This window comes from Cavia porcellus, unplaced genomic scaffold (genome assembly GCF_034190915.1).
Source record: "Cavia porcellus strain 051 isolate PalLab524CR breed Dunkin Hartley unplaced genomic scaffold, mCavPor4.1 scaffold_1, whole genome shotgun sequence".
Classification (NCBI taxonomy): Eukaryota; Metazoa; Chordata; class Mammalia; order Rodentia; family Caviidae; genus Cavia; species Cavia porcellus.
Genome location: NW_026947484.1, coordinates 116,685,549 through 116,711,893, shown reverse-complemented (window position 1 = coordinate 116,711,893; position 26,345 = coordinate 116,685,549). Strand labels below are relative to the sequence as shown.

Below are 26,345 nucleotides of genomic sequence, written 5' to 3'. Positions count from 1 at the left end.
TGCCAGAGCATGACACCCATAGTCAGCACTGAGGAACATGATATGAAATGTGATCACAAACCTAAGTCACCAGTTTGTACTGTACAATGATACAATGCTGCTGGCCATTGCAAATGCAGTGTTTACTTGGTGAAAACCCAAAGGATAAATTTTTCTTGCCTTCTAGAAGCAGGAAGAGGTGAGCTTCTCCAATTGGGTTTCCTTTCTAGATATTCTGAAGTTGGTTATGATTGTTTGCTGCTTCTTTTTAGTAAAGCTTATATTCCAGAACTTCTACCAAGAGGAAAACAGGATCTCAGCATATATAAACTAGCCTCACTTGTTCTCACTTTTTATACTAAATAAACTTAACTTGTAATAGTGTGTATTTTTATAAGCTATTTCAAATACCTTTTGGCATAGGGCTAGGATATAAATAAAACTGAAGACTTGGTAGTTGAAATGCATGCCTTTACCTTTACTAGACGGTGTGCTCTGTGCAATTCCCATAGCATCTATTGTTTGTTTTACTGCTGAATATTTGAATTATACAGCAAAATTTGTAAACTTTCATGGTATTACATTCATAAATTATAAAACAGCAGTATATCTATTACCTCAACACAATTCACAAGAGTGTGAACTGAGGTCTATACAAGTGTATTTGCTGAAGGACCCTCAGCCACTGATTGGGAAATGGTTAAGCACAAGATACATATACACTATCACACACTATGTAGTTAAGTGAAAAAGGTGACATGGAAGATAGCCTACAAAATAATTTTTCATAAATAAAATGTCCCAGGCATATTTTGGTAGAAGAAAGATCTGCTGGGGTACATTTCATAACTAGGAAAGTGGTTATTTTAGGAGTGAAACCAGGTAAGGTGGAAGGTGAGGAAGGGATAAAAATGAACTTTTACTTTATTCTGATGGCTACAAGTTGTTTACAGTTTTCTTTTATATATAATGAGCTAGTTTCGCTTTTGTAATAAACAGGCTAGAAAAACTATTTATGATCTTGGGCTGTAAAACATTCTAAATCTTCCAAATGCACGATGCTTTCCGGACTCAGTCAGAGATATGAAGCCAGACACTGCCAAGCTTGCTTGCTGTCCTTGCCGTGTGACCAGGCTTTCCCCCCTTAGCCTTCTGTCCTTCAGCCTTTAGCTTGCCCTGGGTTCTTCCGTATTTTTTTCCCCCACAAAACACGAAAAGGCAAGGAATCTTTCGCAATCAGAACTAAGCTGTGGTCTTTTGAGTCCTTAAAATAGCAGGTAGCAAATTATAATGCATTTTATTAAATTCATAATTGCGCCAATATTTGTACATATATTAGAGCAAACATGTTACTCATGGGAGACTAGTTTTAAGAATCACATCCCTAAAAATTAGCATTCTGCAGAGGGAGTTTTCCCCTTTGTTCAAATTTTTCCAACAAATAAAAGTTCCTTCTGCCTCACGTCCCACTAAATAAATATACATCCAGTAGGAAGAAATTCTCCATTCCTTCAAAATATACTTTTATGCATGTTTAGTAATAGGAATTGAATCCAGGGCCTTGCACATGCTAAGTAAGCCTGCTACCACTGAGCTGAACTCCTCGCCCCCAAAATACTCTTTTTAATTAATTTTAATTCTATCAAGAGTGGTAGTCAGGTGGATACCACAAGCCAGGCAAGTCAGAGATAGCATTATAGAAACCACGGCTGAAGGCTCTAGATAAATGACAGGCAGCATTTAGTCTTTGGTTCTTATGCTTGATTTTGTGTTTGTTTTTTGAGACAGAGTCTCACTCTGTGGTCCAGGCTAGCCTTGAACTCACAGCAGTCCTACCTCCCTCAGTCTCCTGGGATTATACCACACCTGGTTCAGACAGCATTTAGGAAGCAAGAAGGAAGACGGGAGCAGAAGAAGAAGACATTTACGAGGAAGGGTAAGGTCAAATGCAGAAAATAGGATGTAAGGTAAGAAAGCAGGCAACGCAGTAAGATAGGTCAAAGGGAAGATCCAACTAGGTCACAGGATCAGTGATAGGAGCAAGCAGTAACTAAGCAACGTACTGGGGTGAACTCTGATACCTGTGTTCTTTAACTAGAGTTTGTTTTACTTGCTGGTAAGAGTGCTATGTTTTGGAGTCAGATGTTAATTGTTACGAAAAAGAAAAATCAAAAGCCTCCTCTTTATTAACTCTAGGGCAGATACTGGAATTAGCTCCCAGATGCTGGTTGAAGTCGCAGCCCGAGTTCCATTGCAGATCTTGAAAGTGACTTCTAAGGAAGTCATCATAGCCTAACCCTTTTATAAAACGGATTGAGAAAACTTTTCCAGTTCTCAGTTGAGGCAAGAGGCCAACCTCCTAATGAGTTTGATCAGCAAACAGGGTTCAGAAACAACACATTCCATCCTTTGCTTCTGCTCAAACTTCTAAGAGCTGGAAGGGGAGGTGTGAGCCTCCCACTCACCACTGTGTTATAAACCCTGTGCGCCTTAGCCAACCTACGAAAGTGGACATGACCTAAATCCATCAGCCAATTTGTTCTGGGTTCATTTGTCTTCTCCCTTAACCTACAGACAAAAAACTCACTGCTCTAAAGAAATCTGCTTTCAGATCCAAGTTCACTCCTTTCACACTTCCTCCTCTTCCCTCAAAACCAATTATTTGCTTTGAAGTGGACAGAACGATGGGAAGTGCTATTTTTTTTAAGTCGGCCCCATCCAGCTGCCTTTCATCTCTGTGAGTCTTATTCCCTTCAGGCACCAAGGAGTTTCCACACACCACTCTGTCTCTACCAAGACAGGAATCTAAACAGCTTTCAATCAAGTGTACACCAAAACCCCAGCATCTCCAAGTCCTGGCCCAGTCTGCTCCACTGCAATGTGACTTTCCACCAATGAACAAATGATTTCCAAACAGTAGACTATGATCTAGTCACAGGTTAAGATGTTTGAAGAACACAGAATAGAAACGGTAATAGAGTACCAACAGAAACTTGTTTCAAATACACATATACTTACGTCCTGGGTCTCAAAATAACATGCATTTGCATTGCTGTCAACCAAAAATGCTTGAAACACTGCTTTAGACAAGTCTTTGTCATCCAGTCCACCTCCCCCCTGTGACACTAGCCCTATTGTTTAGCAGTTCTTTTCCTCCATGCTGGCTCAAACTCTGAGCCCACTTTCAGTGACCTTCTTCACTGGCTATTTTCAAAAACTGGCCTGCGACTGTGCACCAATTCATGAGCTCCTGCTCATATACCCATAAGACTGTATTTTCCTCGAACAGATCAATGTTCTGTGCAAAGAATCACTGTTTGCTATTTCTGCCTTATCATGCTTTCTTGGGTCTGGGATCTGCTCGGAGCACATCCAACTGCCTCGCCAGGATTAACAGTCCTTGGAACAATGGGACTCCACTTCTTTCTGCACTACTTTGCTCCTCAACAAAGGAAAAATACAACATTGCCAAAGTCACTCATGAAATACCTTAGGCATTCTTAAAAAATTAGCCTCATTTTCCTGATATGGCACATTCTTTGGTATAATACATTCCAGGGCCTAATAACCAACACAAGGTAACAGTCATCCCTACTGTTCAGTTCAGCCAGTTTTCCATCCTGAAAACAGATGGTTACTCCACCTCCATATTGCTGTCTTCGTCTCACCAGGCAAATGGAAGGAGGGAAACACAATGAGGTGACTGTGGCAGATTGGTGGGCTCCTTTCTTCTCTCAAGGACAAGGGCACAAGCTGTCCAACACAACCCCACTCCCAAGCCTGCACTCTCTTGTCCAAGTGTCCACGATTCTCCCCCAGGCCATTAATTCATTATCTTCCTCAAAAGAAACATTACAGTTTTCTGTATCTCAGTATAGTCTGTTTGGTTTACTCTTCTCAGGCAAACTAAGTATCCCACTTCTTAACCTTTCAAGAGATACTGAAGCTTAAATGAATCCTTCTTCTATAATCTGTAAGATACAGCACACTAATTCAGAAGGGACAGAGGGAGATACAAATTAAACTGCTCAGTTTCCTCTAAAATATGTAAGGTGAACTTTGAGAAAGCAGCACAGATGATAGTTCTTCTCTAGAGCACCGAGGAAAGATGGTAAAGAGGTCCTACAACTGTAAGACAGCTGCTGTCTTGCTAGGTGACAACAAATACTCTCAGAGAAACGGACAAGAGGACCTTCAAACTCAGATATACTCTAGAACCTGCCTTAAAACTGTACCTCTCAGTTGTTGCAACCCAGCTGTCTTCCCATTTTCCAGTCAGGAATGTAGGGTTCCTTACCACCATATGGGTTATCTGGTTGTAGGGAGAGCCGTTTAGGCTCTTGACTCCTGCAATTGGCATTCACTCCAAATAAATATAAAGCTTTAATAGTGAAGAGCCATAATTCCTCCCACCACAATAAAGAAGGCTTGCAGAGAAAAGAACAAAATAGAAAGCAAATAATAATGACTAAGCAGCTGGGCCCAAGGCATCCAGCCTAGACAGATAAAAACTCATGCAAGATGACACAGTAAAGATTCAAACTCTGGAAGGAGGCAATGGGGCAAAAGGAGCAGCAGGGATAGGGAAAAATAAGCATCCTCAAAATAAATTATTCTCTGGGTCATTATATGGCATTGGAAATGAGGTAGGGGGACAAATGAAAAGCCAGGATTCCTCAAGCCATTTTTCCAAATTTTCTAACATGGCAAGGGTATGTGTTTCCAAGTTAATTGTATCTATACAGTTGAAGCTGCGAGGGAAACTGTCTACCTCATGTACAGAATACGTCAAAGGGAGCTGCGATTCTTGAACTTAGTAACTTAAGGGCCACACAAAGGTGAGGCTGTTTTCCATCACACACCAAGTGCTCACATAGCAATATCTCATCTAAAAAGACCCCCAATCCAAATCACAAATGACAGCTTTTTATCTAGTGCACAAGTCAATCCCCATTATCTACATAAACTCTTCCTTCTTGCTCTCAAAGCTTTACTTTAAACATCATCAGAGTTCACTCTTTAAGATCAGTTCTACAGTTTCATGTAAAAACGTGTATATTAATGCTCAAATACGTACAATTAAGAAATCAGCAACTATGATCTTTAAATACACTCAAGTGAACTCAAAGTGTTTTTCACAGAGGTTTTCCTACCCCTGTGACTGTCTTGAGACAGTTGGAGGAAACGCTGGCATCGCAAACCCCATTTCCTGGCTGGGTAAACCGAGGCACTCTGTTCAATAAATTTGGCAGGGATTACAGCGGCATTTCTCTCTGACTCTGCACTCAGTCCCTTTCCCACTAGACTCTTCAGCACTCCGTGGCTAAAAATGGGACCCACTTGAGAACTACCAGGGTAAATAAAAGCTACAGTACTTGTTCGAGGAGGAGGCGGGGGTGGGGCACTTGATGCGCCGCATTGTCTGCGCGTCTCTAAAGGGAACGCGTTCCCCGGAGCACAAAGACTGCGCCCACCCGCTGGAGCCCAGAGCCCGAGGCAGCGCCGGACGGGCGGCGAGCCGGAGCCGCGCGCAATGCGGGGCGGCGCGGGCCCGGGACAGCGCTGGCCCCGGCCGGGCGGGAGGATGCTGCGCCGCCGGCACCTGCGGGAGCGGCCCGGCCCCCACCCTCGGGGCTCCCCGCCCGGCCCTGGGGCGCTAGGCCGGGGTGCGGAGCCGGGAGCGCGCCCGCGGTGCTCGGGCTCCCCGCCGCCCCCTCCCAGCCCCTTCCACCCGCGTCACCTGTGCCGGGTCCCGGGCCGGGCCGGGAGGGGGCGGCGGCGGCTACAGGCGACGGGTCATCCGGCCGGGCCGAGGGCAGGCGCCAGGCGGAGCAGCGCGAGATGCTCGCGGGAGCCGGGGACGCGGCGGGCTCGGGCCGCCTGGAGAGCAGGGGCCGAGGCTCCACCGCCGCGCCGCCGGACTGCGGGCTCCGGTTACCGCAGCGCGGCTCCTTAAAGGGGCCGCGGCCGCCCGAGCTCCGGCTCGGCTCCGGCTCGCCTTCGGCGGCTGCGACCCGGCCAAGGTGGGCGGGGCTCCGAGGCCGGCCACGGGCCCACCTCCCGGCGCCGAATGTGGGGCCTGGGCCGGGGCCGGGAGCCCCAGCACCTGCGGCTGAGGCCAGGCGCTGAAGTCGCGCGTCGCCGCGGGCAGGCGTGTGGCGCCCGGTCTGTTCCCAGCGAGTCTCAACTCGGGAGCGGGCAGCAGTGTGAGTCCGCCTCCGCAGGGTCAGCGCCGGCAGCCACCTGGCCACAACTCTGGTTGGATTATGACTTGACGTTCTGCCTTTTACGAGCTTAAGTACTTGCGTTCATGAATAGCGTGGTTTGATCATCAGAAAGCAGATGAAAGGGCAACTACTGGGTTTTCCTGCCACGTCTGCCTTGACCCAAGTTGTGTCTGGCCTTTGGGGCTGCAGGTGCGTCCCAGACTGGGTAGGAGGCCTGTTCTGTTAAACAGCCTCTCCCAGAACTGCTGAGAAACACCTTAAAGGGTGCACCAGCACTCCACCGACACCCGGAACTCCTCTGCTTTCGGGTGTGGAAGTAGAATTTACATTTTTGATGCTGGCTGAGACTCTTGGGTTGCCCCATGCATAGTTTGCCTTTAAGTGGATCTTTTGAAGAGTCATATGAACCCTCAAAAATTTCCAAGTGTTCTGGTCTACCAGATAAAATTGGTTGGAACAAAACAATATGATGGAAAAGTATTTTAGGCTTTTGTTTATAATTTGTAAAAATTTTAAGCATAATCGCAAAGCTTTTTTTTTTAAAGAAGTGAGTTCTAAATAAAAGAATTTCTAAACGCCATCATTAATAACACAGGACAGTTATTTGTGAGAAATAGCTATCAAGAGCTAACATGTGGGGCTGGGGATTTAGCTCAGCGGCATAAGCGCCTGCCTTGCAAGCAGGCAGTCCTGAGTTAGATCTCTGGTACCGATAAAAACGAAAAAGACAAAAAAGAAAATGGAAAAGAAAAAAAAAAAAAAAGAGCTAACATGTGACGCTCCCATAGGCACACACTTATCTGCTGCAGATCTGGGCCACAAAATACACACTCAAAACATCACACACTTTATCCGTGTTTCTTTTCAGTGGGAAAGCAATAGAATTAAAGTCAAATCCTGAATTTTGTTCACTTGTTTTTTAGAGTTCTACGAATTTTGTTATTTGAATCTCACTGGGGCTTAATTTGCTTATCTAAAAACTGGAAATAATAGTTACTCTTAAGTTTTGGCAAAGATTTTTTTAAAACCTTCAGATTAGCTTGGAAAAGACAAAATTTACACTGCCCTACAGGGACAGAAAATGTCCCACCATGAAGCAGGGAGGATGATCCTTGAGGACCCCAGTGCACTCTTTTCCTTTTTCTCCCCAAGAGTTTCCTAACATACTAGGACAGGTGCTTTTCCCACACTTTTCATCACACTTGCTTCACACAACTGTCTTATGCACTTTGGTTCTTTCCTAGAGCTGCCTTGTGCACTTTGCACAATTATTTCTCCATGAGCGATGCAATCATTATGTATCGCAAACATGTACTAATAAAAAATAAAAACTAGAAAAAAGTAAGTCTCCATGGTCAGAGGATGATTATATGTGAACATCTGTGGGGTCAGCCACAGATGTCAGTGTTCTCGGCCCCTTGGGGGAGGGGGCTGTGAGAGGTTGATGCCACAGATGGTAAAAAGAATTTATCAACAGTCAAGAAATACAGGAAAATAAAGGGTTTATTGATACACTACAAGGAAGCAGAGAAGGATGCACAAACCATGCCTGGAAAATAGCATGGACCTTTATATTTGGTTTTAAAATGAGGAAAGGAGTATAGGAACATTATTGCAGAAATGCTTCTACCAGGTCCTGATGATTTTGTTCACCTGTCTCAATTTTGAGGCTAGACAAATGTTTGAAGACTGAGTGGTACCTTGACAGGGCATAGAGTTCTTGGCATTGTTGTTTTTTAATCCTTCTGAGTAGGTTTAGCAGATGTATATAAACTAATCAGAGTTATTGGTCAAGGGCTTCATAAAAATATATCTTTGTGCCAAAAGGGGACTTTAATATTCTATAAGGACAGGGGAGGAAAGGGTATTTATTCTCTAGTACATGGCAAGGGACTAGGACACCTAGTGGCATATGTGTGATTCTTGCAGCCTGTTGAAAGTTAGTTTTACTAGATTCATCGCTCAGCTGTAATTTAGCCTAAAACAAACAACAGTAAAATAATATGATTCCTCACATGGTCTCAGGAGTCTAAACAGGTCTACTTCCTACAGACACTCACCTGTGCTCAACAGTGATGGCTGTAAGTGGCTCTTCTTTGCTGATAAACCACCATCATTATCTTTGATATACACAGTTCTCTAACATCAGCCTTAACTCAGGTCAAGTAAACTCAGAAATAAACTGTATTCTATGTCCCATTATATTCCTTCATATTAGGCCTCTGAGTACATCAACAAACAACAAAGTGTTTTGAGATTTATACAGAACATGTAAGTGAATATAACAAGATCAAAGCCTGAGATATAAAAGGAATTCAGTAAATACTCGTGGAATGTTAAAATTGTTCAACTAATCAAAACTTGGGAATCTAAGAAGGCAGAATGTATCAATTGTGTATTTTTTTGAAATTTTAAGTGTAATTAAATTTCTTTAGAAATAACAATTTCATTATTCACATTTAAATCTTTACTTTTTTCCCCTCCATACTGGGGGTTCAACCTGGGCCTTCACATTGCACGACATCCTTAACCCTGTTTTAAATATTTTAAATTTTGAAACAGGGTCTCGCTAAGTCACTCAGGCTGGGCTTGACCTTGCCATTCTGCTGTCTCAGCCTCCCAGAGTGCTGAGAGCACAGGTATGTGCCGCTCAACTGAATCTTTATTCTCAACTCTGTTTTACCAGTATTCCTTCTCCAAGGATGCTTCCTCAAAATTCCATATTTGCTGCACCCCTTCTCCCCCACCTCCAGTATTTTTACCCTAACATCCCACAGTCCTACTGTGTTCTTTACTTCCTAATTGTACCCTTGGACCAATTTGGTTTTTTTGTTTTTTTGTTTTTTGGGGGGGCATGGGGGATCAAAGTCACAACCTTGTGCTTGCCAGGCAGGCCCTTACGCTGCTAAGCTAAACCTCCAGCTTTTAACTTTTTTTATTTTTTTATTTTTTTTGTAGACAAATGTTCCTTGATTTTCAATTTTGGACATACTTTTTTACGTCTGATCATGGTGTTTCAAGAGTTAGCTAGCTCTTTTACACACCATCACCTCTCCCCTTTGCCTCCACCCTTGACACAACAGTAAACAGTAATTAGGGTTTACATCATCATAACAATGTAAATATATATGATACATTGCTGAGTCAAAGCTATGATAATACTTTACTTGAAAATTTCCTGTTTTTCCTGGAGCTAATAATAGTCTTGTTTTCCACTTTTAAAAAATATATATAACCTAAATTTTATTCAGCTTGTTCAACATATCAATCAAATGTGCATTAATACCTTTCAGTGCCCACACATGTGACCTTTAGTTTACACTCATGCACAGACTCCTTGTGGCTCGCTCAGAGGAGGTACTTAGGAAGGAACTATTAACGTACTTATTTCCGTGGCTGAAAATATCTTTATTCTGTTCTTATTCCTGATTGATAACACAGGTCCAAGTTCATTTTCCCACAGCACCATAAGGGCTTTGTTCCCCTGTCTTATATTTCAAGTGTTATGATTGAACTGCCTTTCCAGTTCCTCTGTTTCCCACCAGTTTTTCTTACTAGAATCTTGCCATCATACCTAGGGGTCTGCAATCTCACAATGGTGCATTTTTTCATAGATCTTATTAAACATTCTTATCTACAGCTATCTTTTTTACTTCTTTGCTAATGCCTTCTCTTCCGTTTTCTATATTCTCTCTTTGTGGACTCTTGTTAATAGGATACTAGAACATCTTATTATTCTCTAAATGTATTGGTTTTTGTTTGGTTTGGTTTTTTACCAAAGTGACCATCTCTGCATCTGTCTATTGCTGAATCAGAGGTTCTCAGAACAGAGAGAAGTTTGCTTCTCTGTCCCAGAGGGCACATGGCCCCATATGGAGGTACTTTAGGTTGTTATCCAGGGAAGGGAGTGCACTGGAAAGTCCAGACCAAGGTTGTTGCTAATCATTTTACAATGCACAGTACAATCTTCCACCACAAAGAATTCCTCACCCCAAATGTCAGTTGTGCCACGATTGAGAAACCTTGGACCCAAGAAATTCCTTAACTTTATAGTCTAAGCTTTCTACTCCAGTTTCTATTTCAAACATAGTTATCATATCCAGTGGTTGTTTCCCATTTTTTATTAGCCCTTTTGCTATAAAAACTCTTTCAAAGGATAAACTCCTGTCTTCAGAAAAGAAACAGCTGACATTACAGAGGGATCACATTGAAGCTGGCACCATTAGTGCCTGAGTGAAGACTGTAAGAAGTGGTGAAGGGACTCAGGGATTTAAAGGCTGAGTGACCCTCGACTTCTAGGCAATTCTCCTTTTCCCTGATACATGTGTGCACATGCACGTGCACGCACACACACACACTCTGCTTGCACAGTACACTACACCTTTGGGTGCCTACAAACACTTACGTTATCTCCTTTCTTGCTTTGCCAAGCCAGTTGTCTCTACATTATCCAACTTGCCAAAATTTATTGAAATCTCTTCCTTGCCTCCCTCCACTTAAAAAGAGGGAAATTACAAATATTCCTTTAAATGAAGCAAAATTTTCCAATGCATTTGTTTCCTAAATCTCTTAAACTTCTAAATCAAATCAACTGTTCTCTTTATCCTTGTAGCATAATCTTCTAAACTGTTTTTGTGTACAATCATTTTAGTGCTGTTTTACAAAGAATAAATGATAAATACTTCTGGAAATTCAGTGATGTTTAAAAAGGAGTCTTATTTTTGTATTAAAAAATTTTAAAGTGGCACATGCTTACAACCCAAACCCAGTCTAGACTATTTATCAATTTAGCAAGACCATATCTCAAAATAAAAAGCATAGATGGGCTGGAGATGTAAACCAGTGTGAAAGCCCTCCATTCAGTCCCCAATACCACCAAAGGAAAAAAGAAATCAGTGAAAATCTGGGGATGTAGCTCAGTAATAAAGCGTGTTTGGTATGCACAAAGTCCTAAGTTTGATCTCAGCACCAAAAAAGCAGAGCAATGATGAGGGAATAACCTTTTGAATATTAAAGAAAAATAGCACAAAATTTCAACAATCAAGTAGTGCGATTCTCATAAGATGAGAAAAATGGAATTGAGCAGAAAGTCTAGAAACAAACTTAAAATAACAACATTATAAGTCAACAAGGCAGATTTTTTAAAATAATAGACATTTGCAAAAATAAAATTAAATAATTATATCTCACACTGTACACTAAGATACACTGGTTAATCTTGATTGTTAACTGAATTAAATTAAAGAGATTCCTGGAAAGATTAATGGATTGTGTGGATAGTAACCTTATCAGTGTGTTAATCCATTGATGAGTTCATAGCTGAATGGACTGTTAGGAGGTGGAGTCCAGTTGGTGGAAGTGGGTCATGGGGTCTTGACCTTACAGCTGGCCCCTGATCATTTCATCTGATGCTCTTCCCCTTCTGGATGCCATGTATTCAGCAGCTTGTATCCACCATGTCCTACTGACATGATGTTTCTACCTTAGAACCAGCTGGCCAAACTGTAAGCCAAAATGAACCCTTCCTCCTTTAAGTTGTGTATGTCAAGTACTTTGTCTCAACAACAAAAAGCTGACTAATATAGATAAATTCCAAATGGATCAAAGATTTAAATGTAAAAGGTGAATGCACATATATACCACAAGGCTGAATTCCCATCTTACTTTGGAATAAGAAAGCTTTCCTAATTTTGCTTCACAAACTAGAATCCATAAACAGTAATAAATATAACTAATTGAAAATAAAAAACTATTACAAGGAGAAAAGAAAAATCACAACAAGTACATATGCAAAGTTAAAACACAAATAACAAACTGAGAAAAAATACCTGATATTTAAGTCACAGGATAAAAGTTAACATCCTTAATATATAAACTTCCAGAAATCAAATCAAGAAGAGAAAAAAAAAAGGCACTCAAAAATAAAGGACCTTTGCAGACATCACAAAAAAGAAATGCAAATTATCCTTACACATTATAAATTCACAATGGGTATTTAAGTTAAAACCAGTGGTCACCCCATCCCATAAACAGATTGTTCTACTTTTCTCCACTCTGACTTTGGAACATTCATCTCTCAATAGAGTTCTTCATGTAGACTCTGTATACCATTATTATTTGAAAAAGTGAGAAATTTAGGAAGCTATGTCTTTCTGTTAAAATTTTAGAACCAAAATACATTAATTAGGTAAGTAGACATTTATTAGATAGCATTAGAATTATCATTGTTTACCAGCGTATTAAATCTGGTCTTAGCATTTTGAAACATGAACTCATATCGATATGATAAAAATTAACATGAACATGTTCTCTATCTTATTCCCATGAATAAACAAGTTTTTAAAAAAAGTTGGTGCTTGAATTCTTCTTGAATAGATTCCACAAACCTTATAGCTAAACACAATTTTAGTGTTTAGAAATATGTCTCTGTATAAACATCCCTCTGCTCTACTTCCATCCTGTTAAATATATTTAATTCCAAAACATCAAATTTTGTAAAAATAAAAATCAACTACTTTAGTAGTCATATATAGATAAGAACTGATGCTAATTTAACCCAGAGCCTTCACACTGAACTACATCTCCAGCTCTTTATGGTTATTCTTATTCATTTATTTAGAGACAGGGTCTCACTAAGTCCCTAAATTGCCCAGGGTGGACTTGAACTTGTAGTCCTCCCACCTCAGTTCCAAGAGTGGTGAGATTACAGGCATGTGCCACCATGCCTGGCGCTAAAACAATTTTAAAATAAAAACAACATAAAATTCCTAACTGTTCTTTTAATATACAAATGTATGGTTCCCATAGAAACATAACTCCCATATTTACTTCTTAAAGTCATTACAAATATTGTTCCCACTGTAGTATTACCTATAATTAACCCACCCTATACATTTGAATCATGAAGGCCCCATTTTAAACATTTCACATGAAGTAGAAACAGAATCATCAAGAATGACAGTTATTTACACAGAAAAATATGCAACATTAAGATCGCTCACTTAGTCTTTGAGTTTGTGTTCTGTGCATTTTAGTATAACTAAAATATTGTGCCCTCCAGCAAGTTGCAGCTTAGAAAAATTACCCATTGCCATCCCTTTTCAAAATGCTTTGCAATATACTAAACAAAGGTTTTTGAAAGAAAAAAATCTAGTTTTAGTGAAAAATAAATGATGTTATGAAGATTTGGTTTTTACGGAAAGGTGAGGTTCTAGTATCAGATTTTTAAATTCTCCTTAGTATAAAGTACAAGATAAAACTTCTTTTGGGGGGGGTGCATACTGAGGACTGAATCCAGGGCCTTTGTATTTGGTATATTCCTATTCCTTTTTATGTTATTTTTTTTTAAATTTTGAGACAGGCTGTCACTAAGTTGCTCAGGTTGGATTAAAACTTGTGATCCTCTTGTCTCAACCTTCCAGATTATTGGGATTACAGGGTTGTGTCATCATTCTGGCTTAAAGCATCATTTCTGAAAAAAATGTTAAAATTAAATGTCTTCAAACTTTGTCAAATGTGTTCTATAGTAAAATACACAGTATCTCAAAATGCTGGTATAATACTTAATAACCAGAAAGTCAGGAGAAATAGATTACAGAGCAAGAAAAATTTTTGACTATTAATTTTCTTTATGTAGTATTAACATATTAGAAGCAAAAATATCAGCCGGGCATGGAGGTGTACACGTGTAATCCCAGCACCTGGGAGACTGAGGCAGGAGGATCAAGGCAAGGTCAAGGCCAGTCTGGGCTATATAGTGAAACTCTGTCTCAAAAAGAAAAAAATACAGAAACAATAATATCATTAATGAAAATTCCATTATGATAATGAAATTTAACTTGATCTATTAATTCTTCCTATAATCAAATAAAAGTAAAGAATTTCACAGACATTAAATAGAGATGAGTCAGGTGTGGTGTTGCATTCCTGTATCCCCAGCTGTTTGAGAAACTAGTAAAGAAGGATCGGAAATTTGAGGACAACCTGGGCAATTTAGCCCCATCTCAAAATAAAAAATAAATACGATGCAGGGTACAGAACAGTGGCAGAGTGTTTGCCTATATGTAGAAGGCTCTTGGTTCAATAGCTAGTTAAATAAATAAATACATACATAAATAAAAAAGAAAGAAAAAGAATGAAAGAAAGAAAAAATTTTGAACATAGAAGTTATTTATTTTTACACTTAGATAACTCACTTCATCACCTAACATATCTGTAGTGGCGCTCCATCTCTTCACACAACTGTAAGAGCCACCATGCCATCACAGAGTCACGGGAGTCACTGTGACTCCTTCCCGATCCCACAGCATTCAGTGTCTGCTTTAGACCAACTGCCACCAAACTATTCTCCCTTTGTTCCAATCTTGTTTCCGTGCTCACTCATTTTCATTAGCTTCTAATGCTGCTACCGATAAGAAGACAAATATTTTCTAAATCTAGAAAAATTTTTAAACAATCATGTTTATCTAAAGCCCAGCTTTCTTAAACAAGGGACTAATTATCAAAATCTGCCGTCCATGGAAAGATAACATTTAGACATAATCCAAAGCACAGTTTTGAGAGTCACAACTATGTAGTTAGATCTGTAAACGCAACTGAAATTTCTACCTTATATACCTTTGCACCTTACACTATAGCCTGAAAGGTGGGTAATCACCATGGATTCTCCCTGTTTTTCTCAGCTCATCAAAGGAACTCATTGAGGAAGATCAAAGTTATGTAGCTGATGGAAAATCTTAACTCATAATTGACATTCTAAAGAGAAAAGAACAAAAGAATAACATGTTTCCTCTTATTATTTTTTATTCAGAGCAATTACCTAAAGTTAATAAAAGGGAGCAAAGTGATTTAAAGGGCTACTTTGCCTCTGATTTTAGAGTTCCTCCAAAGGAACTGTCCTCCTGTTTGTACATGAATTATATTTTTTTTTTGTCTTTTTAGTTTTTTATCGGTACCAGGGACCGAACTCATGACTGCCTGCTTGCAAGGCAGGCGCTTATGCCGCTGAGCTAAATCCCCAGCCCCATGAATCATATTTTTAAAGTTATTAGTATTTAGTTTTTAATACTTCAGTCTAGGAAGATAGTATTTCACAAGTACAGAAAGGGGAAATAATCCTCCTGATGTATCAACATAAACATGAAAGGAACCCTGCTTCAATTTTCTTTTTATTAAGAGAAATTATTCATTCTTTCAACAAAGAATGAAAATCATAAGAATATGTGATATTTGGAATATATCCAAAATAATTGCTGAAATTTATTGCAAGCCCTATAATATCTGCTTAGTAAATAAGTAACTACTGTATAACAAATAGCTAAAAACATCAAGTACCTAGATTCAACATTTGTCATACTGATGGCAGAAGAGGATGAACAAATAGAGCTGACGTTCAAACCATGTGTCTTCAAAATAATTTAGATGTTGTTTTGTGATTCTGATCTTTGATTTGTTATGGCCACGACAAGAGGAAACACCAATCATTCTTTGAGGTAAGCAAAATGCAAAGAGTTAACTCCCTCCTTTCCTAAAGTGCTCAATTACCTTAGCCAAGAATTTAGCCCTTCCTTCAGTGTCTAGAGAAAATAATCTCCAAGAATGCCATGGTTCTCCCCAACTTTACACAAGATTAAGGGGTTCCTAAAGAATTGACTAGACTGCTCCCGCAGCTCTATGCACCTCTTCTCTTCTCTACCTATAAGTTAAATGTGTAGCTTCTGGTACTTAAATCCCTTGGAGTTTCATTGCCTACCTAAAGAGTTCAAACAAATACAGCACACTCTCTAAAAGGAAGCTCTGGAAAAAAAAAATCACGCTCATCCTTAATCTTGATCCAACACTTTTGCTCTCATTTCTCAACAAGCTCTTTCTGCACCTCTGTAGCCCTTGACCTTTAGCCCCAAAGTTTGGAAGATTATGTGAGCCTGAAAACATACAGGATTTTCTGCTCTGTTCCTTGACCCTATATTTTGCAATTAGCCTTTTGTTCAGTTTATTTCCACCTACTCAGACCCATGTAATTTCTGTCCTATCTTAGCTTGACCTGATTAAGGACCTATGTTTCACTCAATGTCGAAAGCTTTGTATTATCTTTATTGTCTGCCAAAGAAATGCAAGCATGGGAATCCTTCATTCAAGTTCCAACCTACCTGTCCCATCTTCTTCATACGCTTTACTCAGTTCTCTACTCAGTGTGTCCAACCACCACCAGCCAATTACTAGTCATTACTCTGTGTCTCTCTATCTGTCTTCTCCTTTTCTCTCTCTCTCTCTCTCTCTCTCTCTCTCTCTCTCTCTATATATATATATATATATATATAGTGCATATACATTGCTTTCCTTTGTTCATACTGCCCCCCAAATACAGACTGTCTTTTCCTGCATATCTTTGTCACTTTTTTTCTAGTCATTACTGAAGCCCAGTCTGACTAGAGCGTCGCTTTCTTTGTGAAACTTAGATTCCTCCGGAAACCTCTCTTCCTTTTCTCTCCTGAGAGAATTTGAGCAAGTTTATAAATAATAAGCAAGTATTTTATTTCTCCTACTAAGAAGGTAGTAACCTAGAGTTATTCAAAACTGGTTTCAGACCACCTACAATAGAAGAGAGTCTTGTTAAAAACAAAAACAAAGTAAAAGTTCCACTAAATCAGAGTTCCTTGTGGTGGAATTCAGAACTGCGCTGAATCCTTTGCTGTTGGAACTCTTTGGGCGAAGAAAGTGGCTTTAAAATCAATCAGATTAGGAGCAGCACTCCACTTACATTTTTGTTGAAAGATAATTTTCAGTAAAATCTAAAAAACATAAGCATGATACAGATAGAAAAAAGGATATTTAACATTGAATTAGGAACCTAAATTTTTTTTTTTTTATACTGGGGATCGGACTCATGACCTTGCGCCTGCCAGGCAGGCACTTAAGCCACTGAGCTAAATCCCCAGCCCTATATCCTATTTTAAAGAGAATCTGAAAAAAATACATTTATACATAGTTTTAAAATGAATCAAAGACAATAAAAGGTATAAAACAGATGACCCCCAGGACAGGCTGATCTATGGCATGTGTGTTGCAGTAGGCTATTTGTTATTGATAGCTCTAAAAGGTTCGCCATCGCTGTTCTAGAACATATAATTTTCTGTTGAAATACGAGTCATTTTTTACACCTCTTACTAGCTGTGTGACTTTGAGTGTGCTACTTAACTTCTCTGAGTCGCATTTAGTTTATCTGTAATATAGTGATAAGATTCCATACTTTTTAAACAGTTCTCATGGGGCTAACACTTACCTAACAGAGTTATTGTGAGAATTAAATGAGTCAATAATCGCCAGGAGTTCTGGAAAGTGTAAAGGAAATATTACTCAATAAACATTTCCCAACAGTGGTGGTGCTACCCTAGTTGTTGTACTGTCATTTGTCCCTTAAGACCGTTTTGCATATTAATGAATGTATGCATTCAGTAAATCAATCCATGTGTGTTAAATACCTATTTATGCTAGATTTGGGTGAATAATAAAATAATTCCTGTCCTAAGGGAGTCCAGGCTCACAGAGGAGGAAGAACTGAAAGAAACAACTGCATGGACTGTAGCTGGTGAAATCAGAGGTGTGTGGGCACAGCTGACAAGATCGTTATCCAGGGACAGTATGTACAGAATGCTGACCGAAAACAAGTACAAAGGTGAATTTCTATTGAAATTAAGTGGTGGTCAGATCACTTAGGAAACAATTATTGTGGCAGATTGTTACACATGTTATTGTTACTTCATTTGCACAAGAGCCAAATATGTAATAACTTATTCTAATTGAGTACTTACCATGGTGTTAGGTACTGCTTTTTAAGCAACATCTATATCCCCTCCCCTGTGCCTCTCAATTCACCAGTGGTGCTGAGGACTGAACCCAGGACCTTCCTCCTGGGTTACATTCCCAACCTTTTTTTTTTTTTTTTTTTTTTCTGCTGGGAATTAAATGCACAACCTTTGCCTTGCAAGGTAGGCACTGTGCCACTGAGCCATATCAGTAGCCCACCCAGTCCAGTTTTTTTTTTTTTTTGGGGGGGGGGGAGATTTTTGTACCAGGGATCAAACTCACAACCTTGCACTTGTCAGACAGGTGCTTATGTTGCTGAGCTAAATCCCCAGCTTCCCAGTCCTTTTTTTTTTTTTTTTTTTTTTTTTGTGGTACTGGGGATCGAACTCAGGACAGTGCACTTGCAAGTCAGGCGCTTATGCCGCTGAGCTAAATCCCCGGCCTTTCCCTAGTCCTTTTTTAAAAGATTTTTTATTTGGGGACACGGACTTGCTAGATTGCCACAGTGCCCAGGCTGAGCGCACTGAGGTTACAGGTGTGCGCAACAACTCATTGTATTTTATGAAGGAAAAAAACCAAAAAACATTGAGGCTTCAGAAACCAAACTTTCCTAAAATGATCAGCCAGTGATCACAAATCATCCCAAATATTCTGGAAATATTCAGGAAACAAAACCTCAGTTTTGCTGACAGAAGAATCAAAACCCTGAGAATCTGAAGATCTCACAGGAGAGACTGATTAGAACTTGAGTCTCTAGTTTTAAAACTCAAGCAGATGAGGAGGAAAAATGCTCTAAAAGGAGGAAAATATGTGAAACCACAGAATCATGAAAAGCCCAGGTTGTCCTCGGGAACCACAAACACTTGGAAGTTTGCATTTGTGGAAATAGTAGCAGAAACTGAGGACACTAAAATAGTTTTGAAAAATAAATTATGCCCCACTGAATTATACAGACTCTAACAGGAGGAGATGAGAATGATGACAGGTTTTAAACAAGGGAATGAGAAGATCAAAGGTTTAGAAACAGGAGAGAGGGCAACCTGTATGAGGCAGAAAGGCTAGTGTTACTGAGATCAAGAGTTTCAAAGCCAGACAAACTGCCACTTATCACAACCTTAGGAAAGAGACCTCTGTGAGCCAGGCTCCTCGCCTGTAAAATGAATAATAATAGGGTCATTGTGAGGATTAAAAGAAAAGACACAGGTCAGCACCTGATACTGTATTTGAGATCTAGTAGGCATTCAATACATGATGGTGGTTACATTGTTTCTATTACTGTTGTGATACAAATATATCGAAACCTAGTTTAGGTCTTCTTGAAAGAAGAGCATAAACACACTTATTAATCTTTTTTGTTCAAGTTATTTAGAAAAAACAAACAAACTAAAAACCCCAAAACAGTGCTGCTTGATTTTCCACACATAGTAGATTGATTTGCATTGAAACAGCAAAGTCCCAGGAACACAGAGCAAACTAGATTTCAGGAATGGCATGAGATTAAAGATTCAGCTTATCAAACATTTCTTGTGTTCCTCCTGTGTACCTGTGTACCTCTTGTGTACCTAAAAATATATTGAGTGACTTAAAGATACAATCTCAGGACACAGTGGTGCACACCTGTATGACCAGCTACTTTGGGACTACAGCCAGGAAGCCCCAACTTCAAAGACAACCTGGAAAATTTAGTAAGATAGTGCCTAAAGATTTTTAAAAGTTAAAAAGGAGCATAGGGCACTGCAAATGTAGCTCACTAGCAGAGTGCCTGCCTAGTATGTGCAAGGCCCTGGGTTCTACTGCAAGTCAAAGACACTCCTCTCACATGGAGTCAAGAGTCCACAATATAATCGTTTTGGATGATTTCTTTCATCCAAACAAAATCACGCACTCTCTCCTCAGCAATCTACACTACTGCTCTTATCTTGTTTTCCTCACTTCATTATTCCCATCTTGGTGACCTCCTTTCTTGGCTTCTCCAGCTACATGAGTCAGATTATTCCTTGTGTGAACTGAACCTCCACTCAATATCCTACCCTGGCCCCAAGATACCTTGCTATTATAATGAAGTGAAACCAGTCCTCTCAATGGCTAGTACTAGAATTGTCAGATGAAAACCAGCTGATGAGTCATCATGTGTAGATGTTATGCCTGGAGAACTCAGGTTAGTAAGAAAAAGGTAACAAGAGAGAGGCTGTTCTAGACTGGAAATTAACTTTGGGGGAGGAGTTGGGAACAAGAGAGGATAGAAAAGAAAAAGAGATGAAAGATAGAGTAACTTAAAGGTATGCCAAAAATAGTTCTTAGGCTACATATTTTAAGTTACTTGTATTCCTATTTGAGCTACATAAGTACTTTGAGCTACCGAAATATTACAGAAGTTTCCAATTCTATGAAGCCCCAGGTCTTTATAAATCCTTTATTTCTTTCCATTTCTGCTTGAAGAGACATCGTTTCATTGAACTTATTTCTTGAAAAACTTTGCAAAATGCAGCAAAGAGAAACAATTACTCATTTATATTCTTGAGTCCAGCAATAGAAGAAACACAATTAACCGTCCAAGTTCAGTAGTTGAAATTTTTACCAAATATTCTGCCATTGGCATAATAGGGACCATCCAATCTGTTTCCTCACATCAACTATCTGACTTCTCAGATAACGATATTTGTTTAGCATTTTGTTAAACATCTTCTATTTGCAAGTATCCGTTTCTCTATTAGTTACAGTGAAGGCTGAGTTATCATAATAATGAAACTCTAGAATTCAGTGACATAAAGAAAATAGAAGTTTTTCTTCCCTTTCATGTAACAGTGGGTCCTCGACTGTCAGGGCAACTCTGCTCTGTGAGGTCGTTTAGGATTCAGATTCCTTCTCTCTTGGTTTCTGCCCTCTCCTAGGATGTCTACCTCATCTGTATGATTGAAGCTGACATAAGCATGTCCATGACAGACAAGAAAGCAGTCCAAGGCAAGCCATCTACCTTTATCCAAAAAGGTAAGACCCAAACTGTACTCACTGCTTCTAGTTACATTTCACTGGCAAAAACTCACCCAGTAAACCACATCTAGCTGCAAAGGAGGATGAGAAATGTGGTATTCAGATGAGTGAACAATATGTGACCAGCAAGAAAAGCAGAGTGGACCTCCTGGTAACTATTAGTCTGCACAAAAAATAAAACAAGATACACAAAGTTAAGACTCCTTAGAAATACAAAGACTGAAAGGGATAAAAAAAAAAAATGAGGATTTTATTTCTTAGAAGGAAAGAGAATGACAGCCAAAAGGAAAAAAAGAGAGAGAGAGAGAAGAATCTAGCTTGTGGGTACCTGAACTTCATGTTATTGTTTTCAATACTTTTGGCAATTTAATTTATGAATAAAACATTTTTTATTTTAAGGAAAATAGAGGATGAAAGACACAAAAAGAATAACAAGCTCAAACAAGAATGCTATGAAAATCAAGAAAAAATAGAATAAAGAAAATCAATGCAAGAAAAAAAATTTTTTAAAAGGATTTTTTCAATTGCCTGAAAGAAATTAAAAAAATGTTCTTTGTACTTGGTACTCTAAAAGTTATTAGAACATAATTATGGCAGAAGCTAGATTTCAGTGAACTGAGAAGTGAAAAAGAGGAAGGAAAAGTGAAACAGAAAATATAAACTAGTCTTTTTAAAGAACTCTAGCTTTCAAAGAAAATTAGTTGTGGCCGGGTCCACTTGCGTGTGAACTAAGCTAGCTGGTAACTGAGGAAGCTAATTCTAAAGACTAGAGCAGCTCACAGTTTAGCTGCCCCACATGTGTGCAGTGTGTATCTTCAATAGCTGGCAGAACATAATGCTCTGCAGCTTAGACTGGGAAAATTTCCCAGAGGTTCAGAACTTCTCTTGGATGTGGTGACTAACTGAGACTCCAGAGCCTCCAGGACCACACCTCCATTTGCATTCTCCTAGTAACTTGCACTTCTAAATGAGACAGATGGCTTGTCCCTCAAAAAACAGGGAATCCAAGCTTGGCGGAGAAAGAAGGGAGGACCAGAAATACCTTAGTCATGGCTACAGGGTGGGAACCATCCTACCTTATTGGAATATCAAGTAGGAGAGAAAGCCATAAATGAATAAGTCTGAAAGGAGTAAAGGGGTATGAATCAGTAATAGTAAAACTTACAAACTTTAAGCACCTTTGTCTGAAAGACTAAACTGGATATGCGACTGCCTTTCATTCAAAACTCGGCAGAAGAAGCAGAGTCAGCAGATTTTAACTTCAGTTGGTGCTACTACTTCAAAGTGGCAGAGAGAAGGAATCTGTTACTCTTACATTGTAAGCCCAAATGCCTGTGAGTAAAGAAGTATCATTTCATAGGAAAGAATTAAATGATACTGACTTTGAGGAAACTGATGCTTTTTACTGCAATGTGTACTTGCACTCTAGGCAGCCTGGTATGCATTGGTAGGAGGACTGAACTACCTTTGGGAGCTTTATCTTTAACCTGATTCATGAAACTTGAGCGCATCCCCCTCTGGATAAACCAACCGCCTACACACACACACACACACACACACACACACACACACACACACAACTGCTCATTCGGATGAACTCTCTGAGATGTTACGATATGGAAGGACAGACAAAAGGTATGAATCTTGTATAGCAGAAAGTGGTCAAATATTTCTGAAAAAGAGAAACAAAGCCACCAGATAGAGAAGTTCAGAAGAAAGACAAGGAAGAAGTATGGGGGTAATACAGAGAATGTTCTATTTGTGATGCCTCTCTGGAAAGTCCCTCTCTGGGGTAGTTTGTCAGCCCTTATAGAGAGATTACTGGAAAACCATGGTTAGGGATGACTACCTTTCAACATCTGGAATACAACTTTGTTCTGTGCTCAGTGGAAGATTTTAGTTCCATGGCATAGTCCAGTTGTATAAAAATAGACCTGGCAGTGGAGAAGCACTCTGGTGAAAGGAGAAAAGGTGTGGTGAAAACTGCAGGGCCATTTTAATGTGGTTAGGCTGTGGTTAAAGGAGCTGTGCTGAGCCAGACAGACTGAAGAAAGGTTTATTGATTTTGCTTTTATTTTTTAATGGGAAAGACTTGAACTTGTTTTATAGGCTAAGAGTAAAGGCTTAATGAGAATCAGTGATTCAAGATTAACCAAATTGAGATGGAGGTAACCGAGATGAAGGAAAAGGAAATTCAGAGATTCTTTTAAATTTTAAGCTAAGACGTTCTAGATTCACAGTTCTATAGTCAAGTATTACGAAGTGTTAAAGCTTTCCTAGGTTTATTTATGTTATCTTTCCATCTATTCAACGCAAGTAAAATCAGCAAAGATCCAGAGTACTGGAGTGAAGAAGAACAGAATCTTAACTTTGAGAAATAACTGAGCCATTTATGATCTATATTTTTGTAAAAACCTGCCTGTAAGTTAAAAGGCCTGTTTTGAAATTGAGAAGGTGTTCACAATAAGTACAGCACCCAATTTTGATGAACGGGATATTAAATATGCCATGGAAATGCCAAAAAGAAAACAGGCTAAGTTTAGGGTGTGGCAAGAACCATGCATAGCATTTTGTGAGGTATTCAATGTTTATTTACATAACTTTCAAGAGAAAATAACACTAAGGTAGCACATTTGTAAATTTCATTTTCCCATCCTCTTTTTCTTTCTGTAAATTTTTTTCTTTTTTTTTGTATTAACTATCTTCTCCTACTATCACTATATTTTGAAGCCACTAATGGCTATAACAGATCCACAAGAAGTCAAATCAAAGCACCAGCAGTATTCTTTTAGCATGGTAAAGTCTCTTTACTTACATATAAATTGGGAGTAACCATAGTACTTAAATTCCTAAAATGGTGGTTAGAGTCAGTTAAAGTATGAACATGCCGACTAAATCCTAGATCAGGTATAATATATATTCACACACACACAGGTTTGCTATGCTTTCTGTATAAATAAAGTGGAGGAGTAACAAATAGCCAAAAAAAAAAAAATGGTGAAGCACATTATGTGAGTTCCTACAATGGACAAAACCTTGGTGGTAGCAGAAGATACAGAGAGAGGGTAGTGTACACGAGGAGAAAAGCAGAGATCAGTGTAGATTCCAGGTAGAGGCTTTGATGGGAAATAAAGACTGAAATGATGAGGAAATTAATTCAGTGGTTTGCAAAGTGCAGAAATACTGTTTCTTACTTTATCTGGTAATTTTGAAAACTAAAGCTATTCATGTGATTGTCATTAATAAATAGTGTTAGCGGTATGGTACTTCCCAAAATAGTCGTGGTTTTTTGGTGATATTGGAGCTTAAACCCAGGGTCTTGCACATACTAGGAAAGCATGAGAATGTATTTTTTAATTAACTGCTTAATGTCTTCTTATGTTTTATACTTATAAGGCATTTTCGATGTACATTTGAGATAGATATACAGTGAACAAGAATAAAATTATGGTATCTTAATAATTTAACTATAAATTCACCTTAAGTAAGCCTTAAATCAACATTTTTATATAAATATGTTAAAAATATAGTATAATCTTTTAATATATTAGAATAGGAAAAATAAAAGCAATTCTTTTTTGAATTCTTGAAAACGACTTTTAAAAATCTTTATCTGACTTAATTTTATAAATGAAGAGTGAGACATGGTAAATAATATATTTCTAAATTGATTACTTACTATATAGCACAAAAACTGGTGTAAATATACACCAAATAGTTTTAATGATATTGTGGATGATAAAATTGTGAACAACAGAATTCTTGGCTTTGTGACCCAGAGCAAACAGCACAATCTTTTTATACCTAAAATCCCTCATTTATAAAATGAGAATTGCAATGGTGTCTATCTCACTTCCTGTTATAAGAATCAGTTAATCACGTTCTAAGTGTTTGGCAGATAATAAGCACACGATTAAAGCCAGCTGTTAGAAGTATTAGTGACCTTAGCTTCAAGGGTTAACATTCAAGGAGGCCCACAGTAGTGGCTTTATTCAGCAAAAATTATGACTCAAACAGGTATTAGTGTATTTGACAAGAAAAAGTCTTTGCTGTAACAAAGGTTATTTGGGTTGTACTGGAACAGTTTTTGTCACTCATCCTTCCCAGCCTTCCAGAAGATCTTTAAAGGACCATAGGTCACATGCTCCTAATCCTGTGTCTCACCAACAATAGAAGCTCCCAGTTGCATCCTACCTTGTCATGGCAGGCACAATACTGACCCAAATAGTTTCCCTGGTCCTTGCAGCAAATCTTCAGTCTTCTTTGTCCATACTTTTCTGACTTTGTTAGGACTGACAGTTGACCCTGGTGGAAATGGGTCTAGCTGTCAGGATCCCTGGCAGTCTATGGCTGGATGGTTTTTCTCTATAAGGCCCCATCTAGAGGCCTGTGCCTCACACAGTCAGACTCATTGTTAAGTCATTGCTTGTGTGCTGTTGCTGTTTACCAAACTGTACCCCCAGTGCCTAGCACATAATAGGCACTATCGATCTGCCTATTAACTGAGAGCTTAGTAATATCCTCATTTACTTCAGTCCCCAGTAGTCTCCAAGATCATCCATTATCATCCTGATTCTTATCTCAATAGTTGCTTGTAAATTCCCTAATCTGACTCAATCTCCATTCCTCATCATCTTCTAAACACTTCCACTGCACCCTTTGCATCTCCTGACATGTAACTTTCAAAATTTCCCTTAGCCCATGTATTAGTCAGGGTTTCACTAGAGAACAGATATAACATGAAATATACACGTGTAAAAAAAATAACAAGATTGGCTTACAATGGTCAGCCACAGAGTCTGATGAGGAAGAGTGCAGAGGGTATCTACACACCAGAGGCCGAAGGATTCAATCCAAGGTCTGGAGTTCAACCTAGTGTCTTGTGCAAGTCCACACCAGCAGGCTGATGGGTCTGCAGCAGAAGGCCCAAGGCTCTACGATGAAAGGCTGAAGAGTCTACATTGGAAGCCAGGAGACAACCTCTAAACCAAAGGGGAAGACTGGAGCTTCTCCCAAGAATGGAATGCATTTTTCCTTCTTCCTTCCCTTTTATACCTCCAGGTGATAAGCCACCCTAGGGTGGGTCTTCTTCTACGTCCTTGGGGGTAGAATTGCTAAACCCATTTAGTTAAGCTTCTAAATGTCTCAAGTTGACACAATCAATCAATCACTATAATCCACCCCTTGTCAACCTGGCAACCAGACACATTTCTTTAAACTAGTTCTAGATATACAGACATGCACATAATTGTGCCTAATATGTTGTAACTGTCTTTTATACAAATGGAAATGCAATAATTCCCCTACCAGAATACACAATGTAACTTTTCTTTGGTTGATGCT

The 26,345-nt window shown here is 39.2% G+C and overlaps 1 protein-coding gene across 2 annotated transcripts in view; it reads right to left on the bottom strand.

Annotated features, from left to right (window-relative positions):
* Tlcd4 (TLC domain containing 4) overlaps window positions 1-25,345 on the bottom strand; it is an 88,162-nt gene extending 62,817 nt beyond the window's left edge. The window contains exon 1 of one of the 2 annotated variants that reach the window (XM_063254640.1): window positions 25,223-25,345. The gene's annotated coding sequence lies outside the window, so the exon portion shown is untranslated. Of the gene's footprint in view, window positions 1-5,719; window positions 5,858-25,222 lie in introns of those variants that run through there. The other variant, XM_063254636.1, reaches the window with a different exon arrangement.
* Window positions 25,346-26,345: the final 1,000 nt, after the last annotated feature.